We start from the raw sequence: 10,226 nt of genomic DNA, 5'->3' as shown, positions 1-10,226 counted from the left end.
TTCAAGAGTAGAGAGGTCACGTTGCAACTCTATAAATCTCTGGTGAGACCGCACTTAGAGTATTGTGTTCAATTCTGGTCACCTCATTATAGGAAGGATGAGGAAGATATGGGGGAGGGTGCAGAGGAGATTTTCCAGGATGTTGCCTGGTTTGGAGAACAAGTCATATGAAGCAACATTAGCAGAGCTGGGACTTTTCTACTTTGGAGTAGAAGAATGAGAGGGGATAGAGGTCTACGAGGCTTTGAGAGGAAGTGCAGCGGCGGCCATTTTCAAATTGTCCAATTGTGTCTCAGATCGGAGTTCTGAGAGGCGGGACTGCGCAGGCGCGTGAGGACGCCTGGGAAGGAGGGAAGATATAAAAAGAACGCAGCCTTAAGAAGCGGGCAGCTTCGTTTGCGGGCAGCAGAGTGTGCCTGGAGCAGAGTGTAGGGCTTGGGCTCAGAGGGCTTAGGCGGAAGAGGGCACAGTAGGCTTATCTTTTAGTTCTTGTTATTTTTCAGTTTTTCGGGAAGTATGAGTGTGAGGGCAGCTTGTTGTTCTCGGTGTCAGATGTGGGAGGTCCTGGAGTCTCCGAGCCTCCCGGACGTCCACATCTGTGCCAGGTGCACCGAACTGCAGCTCCTGAGGGACCGAGTTAGGGAACTGGAGCTGCAGCTCGATGACCTTTGCCTGGTCAGGGAGAGTGAGGAGGTGATAGAGAGGAGTTACAGGCAGGTGGTCACTCCGGGGCCACGGGAGGCAGATAGGTGGGTCACGGTCAGGAAGGGGAAGAGGCAGGTACTAGAGAGTACCCCGGTGGCTGTACCCCTTGACAATAAGTACTCATGTTTGAGTACTGTTGGGGGGCACAGCCTTCCTGGTGGAAGTGACAGTGGCCGGGCCTCCGGCACAGAGGACGGCCCTGTAGCTCAGAAGGATAGGCATAGAAGAAAGACGACCATAGTAATAGGGGACTCGATAGTCAGGGGTTCAGACAGGCGGTTCTGAGGAGGTGATCGGGAGTCCCGGATGGTAATTTGCCTCCCTGGTGCCAGGGTTCGGGACGTTTCTGATCGCGTCCAAGATATCCTGAAGTGGGAGGGTGAGGAGCCAGAGGTCGTGGTACATGTAGGTACCAATGACATAGGTAGGAAAGGGGGAAAGGTCCTGAAACGAGAGTATAGGGAGTTAGGAAGGCAGTTAAGAAGAAGGACTGCAAAGGTAGTAATCTCGGGATTACTGCCTGTGCCACGCGACAGTGAGAGTAGGAATAGAATTAGGTGGAGGATGAATGCGTGGCTGTGGGATTGGAGCAGGGGGCAGGGATTCAAGTTTCTGGATTATTGGGACCTCTTCTGGGGCAGGCGTGACCTGTTCAAGAAGGATGGGTTACACTTGAATCCTGCGGGGACCAATATCCTAGTGGGGAGGTTTGCTAGGGCTACAGGGCAGACTTCAAACTAGTAAGATGGAGGGGGGCGGGAATCAATTTGAGGAAACCATGGGAGAGGAGGTTAGTTCACCAGTGGAGCAAGTAAATAGACAGTGTGTGAGGGAGGAAAGGCAGGTGATGGAGAAGGGATGCGCTCAGCCCGAAGATGTAGGGGAGAAGAAAGAAAAGGATAATAAATTTGAATGCATTGTTAGGGATGAAAAGAGAGGAGGAGGTGGAGAGTATCTTAAATGTATCTATTTTAATGCTAGGAGCATTGTAAGAAAGGTGGATGAACTTAAAGCGTGGATTGATACCTGGAATTATGATGTTGTAGCTATTAGTGAAACATGGTTGCAGGAAGGGTGTGATTGGCAACTAAATATTCCTGGATTTAGTTGCTTCAGGTGTGATAGAGTAGGAGGGGCCAGAGGAGGAGGTGTTGCATTGCTTGTCCGAGAAAATCTTATGGCGGTGCTTTGGAAGGATAGATTAGAGAGCTCCTCTAGGGAGACTATTTGGGTGGAATTGAGGAATGGGAAGGGTGTAGTAACACTGATAGGAGTGTATTATAGGCCACCTAATGGGGAGCGTGAGTTGGAAGAGCAAATGTGTAAGGAGATAGCAGATATTTGTAGTAAACACAAGGTGGTGATTGTGGGAGATTTTAATTTTCCACACATAGACTGGGAAGCTCATTCTGTAAAAGGGGTGGATGGTTTAGAGTTTGTGAAATGTGTGCAGGATAGTTTTTTGCAACAATACATAGAAGTACCGACTAGAGATGGGGCAGTGTTGGCTCTCCTGTTAGGGAATGCGATAGGTCAGCTGACAGATGTATGTGTTGGGGAGCACTTCGGGTCCAGTGATCACAATAGCATTAGCTTCAATGTAATTATGGAGTTGAGATTTTTGATTGGAGAAAGGCTAACTTTGAGGAGATGCGAAGGGATTTAGACAGAGTGGATTGGGTCAAGTTGTTTTATGGGAAAGATGTAATAGAGAAATGGAGGTCATTTAAGGGTGAAATTATGAGGGTACAGAATCTTTATGTTCCTGTTAGGTTGAAAGGAAAGGTTAAAGGTTTGAAAGCACCATGCTTTTCAAGGGATATTAGAAATTTGGTTCGGAAAAAGAGGGATGTCTACAATAGATATAGGCAGCATGGAGTAAAGGAATTGCTCGAGGAATATAAAGAATGTAAAAGGAATCTTAAGAAAGAGATTAGAAAAGCTAAAAGAAGATACGAGGTTGGTTTGGCAAATAAGGTGAAAGTCAATCCGAAAGGTTTCTACAGTTATATTAAAAGCAAGAGGATAGTGAGGGATAAAATTATCCCCTTAGAGAATCAGAGTGGTCAGCTATGTGTGGAGCTGAGGGAGATGGGAGAGATTTTGAATGATTTCTCCTCTTCGGTATTCACTAAGGAGAAGGATATTGAATTGTGTAAGGTGTGGGAAACAAGTATGGAAGTTATGGAACCTATGACAATTAAAGAGGTGGAAGTACTGGCGCTTTTAAGAAATTTAAAAGTGGATAAATCTCCGGGTCCTGACAGGATACCCCAGGACCTTGAGGGAAATTTGTGTAGAAATAGCAGGAGCTCTGACGGAGATCTTTAAGATGTCATTAGAAACGGGGATTGTGCCGGAGGATTGGCGTATTGCTCATGTGGTTCCATTGTTTAAAAAGGGTTCTAGAAGGAAGCCTAGCAATTATAGACCTGTCAGTTTGACATCAGTGGTGGGTAAATTAATGGAAAGTATTCTTAGAGATAGTATTAATAATTATCTGGATAGACGGGATCTGATTAGAAATAGTCAGCATGGATATGTGCGTGGAAGGTCATGTTTGACAAACCTTATTGAATTTTTTGAAGAAATTATGAGGAATGTTGACGAGGGTAAGTCAGTGGATGTAGTCTATATGGACTTCAGCAAAGCCTTTGACAAAGTTCCACATGGAAGGTTAGTTAAGAAGGTTCAGTCGTTAGGTATTAATGCTGGAGTAATAAAATGGATTCAACAGTGGCTAGATGGGAGATGCCAGAGAGTAGTGGTGGATAATTGTTTATCGGGATGGAGGCCGGTGACTAGCGGGGTGCCTCAGGGATCTGTTTTGGGCCCAATGTTGTTTGTAATATACATAAATGATCTGGATGATGGGGTGGTAAATTGGATTAGTAAGTATGCCGATGATACTAAGGTAGGAGGTGTTGTGGATAATGAGGTGGGTTTTCAAAGCTTGCAGGGAGATTTATGCCGGTTAGAAGAATGGGCTGAACGTTGGCAGATGGAGTTTAATGCTGAGAAGTGTGAGGTTCTACATTTTGGCAGGAATAATCCAAATAGAACATACAGGGTAAATGGTAGGGCATTGAGGAATGCAGAGGAACAGAGAGATCTAGGAATAACGGTGCATAGTTCCCTGAAGGTGGAGTCTCATGTAGATAGGGTGGTGAAGAAGGCTTTTGGAATGCTGGCCTTTATAAATCAAAGCATTGAGTACAGAAGTTGGAATGTAATGTTAAAATTGTACAAGGCATTGGTAAGGCCAAATTTAGAATATTGTGTGCAGTTCTGGTCACCGAATTATAGGAAAGATATCAATAAATTAGAGAGAGTACAGAGACGATTTACTAGGATGTTACTTGGGTTTCAGCACTTTTTAACCCAGCAATTTATTGTCAGCTACTGGATCAATACTTTACTAAACAGTCAGGAGTAAATTTTATTTCATAAAAGTTCCACATACAGTACATAAAAAATGACAAACAATCTTAAATGTTGAAGCCTTCTGTATAGTCTCAGGGATTTGTCAGGGGTAAGTATTTTATGCAAAATGTTGAGTGCGTGGAATGGGCTGCCAGCACCGGTGGTGGAGGCAGATACGATAGGATCTTTTAAGAGACTTTTGAATAGGTACATGGAGCTTAGAAAAATAGAGGGCTATGGGTAACCCTAGTAATTTCTAAGGTAGGGACATGTTTGGCACAACTTTGTGGGCTGTAGGGCCTGTATTGTGCTGTAGGTTTTCTATGTTTCTATCAACTCTGTAGCTATTTGCAATGTAAAATTGGTGCTCTCACTACTTCCACCTTCTTCAATTTCTTCGTTCCAAAAACGACAGCTAGTGCTTTTTCCCTTGTGTTCACAATTCCAAGTTCTTTTGTTAAAAGTTGGAGGTACAAATTTGTACTCCAGAACTGCAGCTGTAGCTTTATCATTATTTTAGAACTTTGTACATAATCTGCCTACTCTGATATTCTATGCTCTGTTTAATAATGCTCAGTATCCCCCATATATCTTACTGCAACTTTCGGTTTACCAATGGTGGATAATAGTTGTTTATCCCCCTCAGCTCGACAGATGATTGCATTTGTTACACTAATGGCTAGAAGATCTATCCTATTGAATTGGAAAGAAATTAATCCTCCAACTATATTTCAGTGGTTTCCTCAAACTAACTCTTGTTTGAGTTTAGAAAAAATTAGAAGTGTTGTCTTTGATTCTTCAGTTAAATTTGAAGAAACTTGGAGACCATTTATCCAACACCTTCATATCAGTTAAACTGACGTTTCTTAAACCCTGCTTCTATTATCCTTAATTATTTGGATGGAGGTGCGGAGTTATTGACGCTGCTGTGTATATTTGACATAATGCAATGGCCCATGTTGGTTAGGTTTTTTTTTCCTTTTCTTTTTTGGGGATTTTTTTTCTCTTATTTACTCCCTTTTTTCGCAATTACTATGAGCTTGGGAGGTTATTATATATGGATTATCATCATGAATGTATACTTAACCTATTAATTATGTACTTTCAAACTTTCTGTATTCATGTTTCATTTATGTTTGTTTAAAATCAATAAAAAGATTTAAAAAGAAAGAAAGTATCCCCCATATGTCATCTTCATCAATTTGACCAGCTGTGCTGCCAGTTTCAGGGACTTGTGGACATACATCAAGGTCCTTCTGTTCCCCAATATTTCCTATTACAGACAAATGGGCCAAGCTCAGATTGGCACTTTGGTCAAAGTGGACAAGTTTGGCTTAAGAGATTGTGTCCATGAAGTAACACATCATGACTCTGCTATTAATAACAATATTTATTATTTTTCACCAGACCCTCTATTATTAATTGCTCAGTAATATCATTTGTTCTGACAAATTGTCGATGAAAGTGGTTTTGTGAGTCAGTACTGCTGCATTCCCTCTACCTGACTGTGGTGTTGGCTTCACACTGCTGGCAAAAGACCGCATCTGAACACCAGTATCAGTACTCAGGAATATATTACCAGTTGTTTCAGGGCAACAGAAGACCTGCTCCATTCAAAGATAATTCAAGATGTTATGAAATCAATGAAAAATTATCAGAGTAGATCACTGTCGATGTTGCCTACTCCTCACCTTCATTGCCCACAATGTCAGAGTGGATCACTGTCGATGGTGTCTGCTCCTCAATTTCATTGCCCACAATGTCAGAGTGGATCACTGTCGATGGTGTCTGCTCCACAATTTCATTGCCCACAATGTCAGAGTGGATCACTGTCGATGGTGTCTGTTCCTCAATTTCATTGCCCACAATGTCAGAGTGGATCACTGCCGATGGTGTCTGTTCCTCAATTTCATTGCCCACAATGTCAGAGTGGATGGATCACTGTCAATGTTGTCTACTCCTCCTCTTCATTTGCCCACAATGTCAGAGTGGATCGTTGTTGATGTTGCCTGCTCCTCATCTTCATTGCCCACAATATCAGAGTGGATCACGTCTATTGTGATCTGATATTGTGGGTAATGAAGGTGAAGAGGAGGCAACACGGACAGTGATCCACTCTGATATTGTGAGCAATGAAGACTAGTAGGCAACCTGGACAGTGATCCACTTGTCTTCATTGCCCACAATATCAGAGTGGATCACTGTCAGTGTTGCCTACTTCTCATCTTCATTTGCCCACAAATGTCCTTTGGCATCACTCACTATTAACTTTTTAACCCAGCAATTTATTGTCGGCTACTGGATCAATACTTTATTAAACAGTCAGGAGTAAATTTTATTTCATTAAAGTTCGACACACAGTACATAAAAACTCGTATAGACTCCACAAGTAGAGACAAGTTATTTGAACTCATACTTTCAATTCATGGATAGAGGGGTCATTCAGTCACAGTCGAGAACAGAACTTTTTCATTCTGAAGGTGTTTGGGATAGGCAAGGCAGAATGTTCCACTTGACTGTCTTTGTTTGACATTATACATCAACTGAATGAAGCTAAAGTAAAAATATTTTTAAAAGCTGATTGGCACCAGCAAGAAAAGGGAGTAAGAGTACATTCACAGCTTGCAAGGTGCTTTGAAATCCTAACACTGCAGTTAGAAAATTAATTCAAATCACAATTGAATGAGGCTCAAAGGATCAGTTAAAAGCTTGGGTTTGGTTTCTGACCCAATATCAGACTCATTCTTTTGACCACATACAAAGGATTACAGCAAAACTTTATTGGCAGAGGCTTCAGTTTCCAACATAAAGCCAGATTAATTTTATTGATAGCAAAATTAGGAGAACAAGAATAATTTAATTGCAATCTTCCACTTAAAACTAATCATTCAGTTATTAATGATTACATTTATGTAGAATCTATCAAAGCTATTTAAACAAAAATTTCAAAACCTTTTATAATTGCTTCTTGGTTAACTTCTAGTTTGCTTCCTGGTGGTTAGCCTTTAAATCAGCTCTGACTCATTACACTTTGTTCAGATTATTTGCTAAATTTGGTTTCAAATTTCACTTGAATCTTTATTTCCATCCTTTTTGGCATTTTAACCTCTAAGTTAATTTGAACATGGACTACATTTAATGCTAAATGCTACAACTTATTTTGTAAATTTACAATGGTAAAGTATTCATGGTAAAACTATTCTTCAGCCTACACTTGATTTCAACTGGCAACATTAGCAAGAAAAAGATATTCTGTAAAGACAGACCATTCAAACTCAAGCTTGACTGAAGGATATTTTTATTCATATACCCAGTATATCTTATAATATTTCTATATTTAAACAATTACCTAATTTCTCTTTGAAGGAATTTATGGAATCTACTACAGGAAAGATTTATCTTCCATCTGTTCTTTTTAAATAACATTCATTTCCTTAGATCCCATCTTAATCCCTTTGCTATCATTTAAAATTTTTACCCTCTGTTGATTAATTAATGGCATGAGAATGAACGCAGTTTAATGTCATTTTTTTCATTCTTATATTTCATTATACCATGCTTCTACTGAATGAATTTGCTCCACACCCACTCTGATGTACCATGGAACCACCACATCTGCATTCTCACTTCATATGCATGCACTGTTCTGAGCTGGAATGCCTGTTCCCTTGTCATCACCAGGACAAAATCCTAGAACTCACCAGCAGTGGGAGCACATTCACAGGATAGGCCATGGGATTTCAAGAAAGTGGTTTGGCAGCATCTTTCATGAAGATCTATTTGAAGTACTATTTTAATGAAAGTGTCTGAGCAGAACTGCCTAAAGTTCAGACCAATGGGGCAGTTAAGCATTGCAGATATCCCAGTTCCAAGACCATCTACAAATAATGCCACACATTATTTGCTTTTAATACTAATAAACATGCATTTTCATGCTAATCCACTTAGCTTTTAAATGTAACATTTGCCAAGTAAGGACTTCCAAGTGCCAGGAACATATTATAAAATAATTAAACTGCATTACAATGAATACCTTAATACTAATAATTAGTGTATTTAGGAACAATGGCTGACAGATCTATCACAATCTGCTCAACAATTATCCAGTGAAAATTAGTACAAAGAAAGAAGAATAGCTTAATATTAATTATTTTATCTGTATGAGTCACCCAAATTTGGTGAACCATAATAACACACTATGTATGTATTATTAAACTTATCTAATGAGTTCTGAAAGGAGATTATAGTCATACTGCGTGAAATTAGCTTGCAAAAAGTCAAAGAATGAAAATTTTCCGAAAGAATATTATCAATGCTTCAACAACTATCTTAACTACGAGAGAAAATTACAAATAGAAAGTGATTGTGGACTTCAGGAAGTTGCAGATGAACAATCCCCCTCTGTGTATACATGATTCCTCTGGAGAGAAGGTTGGTGCACCAAGTTCCTGGAAATTCACCTGGTCCCTCAATATCACCACCCTGAATAACAAGGCACAGCAATGCCCACACTTCCCACACTTCCTGACAACATTGAAGGTAGTGAAGCTCCCACAACAATACCCCCCCCCCCACCCCAGCAATCGTTCCAGGAGCACCATTGAGAGTGTCCTGATAAGTTGTTTCTCCGTCTGGTATGGGAGCAACTGAGCTTCAGACCAGAAGTCCCTGCAAAGAGAATGACTGGGAGGATCATAGAGGTCTCCCCACCATTCATCACCAAAGTGTATCAGGAACGCTCTGTACACAGGGCCCTTAGTATTATGAAGGATCTCACCAATCCATCCAGCATCCTTTTTGACTTTCTACCATCAGGAAGGAGATTCCAATGCATAAAAACAAGAATGGTCAGGATGAGGAACAGTTTCTTCCCTTGGGCCATTAGGCTTCTGAACTCCCTGCCGCATTGCATTCGAATTTAGGAGCCGAGAGGTCAAACCCCACTTGGAGTACTGTGCTCAGTTCTGGTCGCCTCACTACAGGAAGGATGTGGAAACCATAGAAAGGGTGCAGAGGAGATTTACAAGGATGTTGCCTGGATTGAGGAGCATGCCTTATGAAAACAGATTGAGTGAACTCAGCCATTTCTCCTTGGAGTGATGGAGGATGAGAGGTGACCTGATAGAGGTGTATAAGATGATGAGAGGCATTGATCATGTGGGTAGTCAGAGGCTTTTTCCTTGGGCTGAAATGGTTGCCACAAGAGGACACAGGTTTAAGGTGCTGGGGAGTAGGCACAGAGGAGATGTCGGGGTAAGTTTTTTACGCAGAGAGTGATGAGTGCGTGGAATGGGCTGCTGGCAACAGTGGTGGAGGCAGATACGATAGGTTCTTTGAAGAGATTTTTGGACAGGTATATGGAGCTTAGAAAAATAGAGGGCTACAGGTAAGCCTAGTAATTTCTAAAGTAGGGACATGCTCGGGACAACATTGTGAGCCAAAGGACCTGTCTTGTGCTGTACATTTTCTTTGTTTCTATGTTTCTATGAAACATCACCAGTTGATCTGTTCTATACCTGACAATATTTAATTTATGCTCTTTACTTTGTTTATTTATGTGTAATTCATTGGCAGATTTAATTCTTACTTTCCTAAGTTATTGTGTGTTATATATGTGTTATGTGTACTACTGTGCTTTACACCCTGGACTGGAGAAACAGTGTCTCGTTTGACAGTATACGTGTATATAGTTAAATAACAATAAACTTCACTTGACTTGAAATAGATTTCATCTGAAACACATCACTGTAATAAATGCAAAATATCAGGATGTTCCTAGGATTTTCAGACCGCAATGACTAATTTCTTGGCATGCTAATTTATGATATTTGAAGAATGCAGCCCTAAATTTTGCAGTTAAATAAGCAATCCTCGGCTGTAGCTGTAAAATTGGTTCTTGACAACAATTATTTTTATCAAATATACAAAAAACTGTATGCAGATCTCACTATGTCATCTCTTTTAAGAACTGCTTGCAATGATTCTCAAAATGATTCATAGTCCCAGCTGAACACTTTTAAAAAGGGAAGAGGTAAGCCTGTTGGCTCTTATGCTATAGGGTGAGTGCAACTATCTGAACTCTGCCATGGAGGGTCACA

At 40.8% G+C, this 10,226-nt stretch overlaps 1 protein-coding gene across 1 annotated transcript in view; it reads left to right on the top strand.

Annotated features, from left to right (window-relative positions):
• Positions 1 to 1,577: 1,577 nt before the first annotated feature.
• LOC132392440 (uncharacterized) overlaps positions 1,578 to 10,226 on the top strand; it is a 490,427-nt gene continuing 481,778 nt past the window's right edge. Inside the window, exon 1 of the mRNA XM_059966280.1 lies at positions 1,578 to 1,702. The gene's annotated coding sequence lies outside the window, so the exon portion shown is untranslated. The remainder of the gene's footprint in view (positions 1,703 to 10,226) is intronic.

This window comes from Hypanus sabinus, chromosome 4 (genome assembly GCF_030144855.1).
Source record: "Hypanus sabinus isolate sHypSab1 chromosome 4, sHypSab1.hap1, whole genome shotgun sequence".
Taxonomy (NCBI): Eukaryota; Metazoa; Chordata; class Chondrichthyes; order Myliobatiformes; family Dasyatidae; genus Hypanus; species Hypanus sabinus.
Note: the sequence above shows the minus strand (reverse complement) of the source record. Positions and strands in the feature narration are given on the sequence as shown.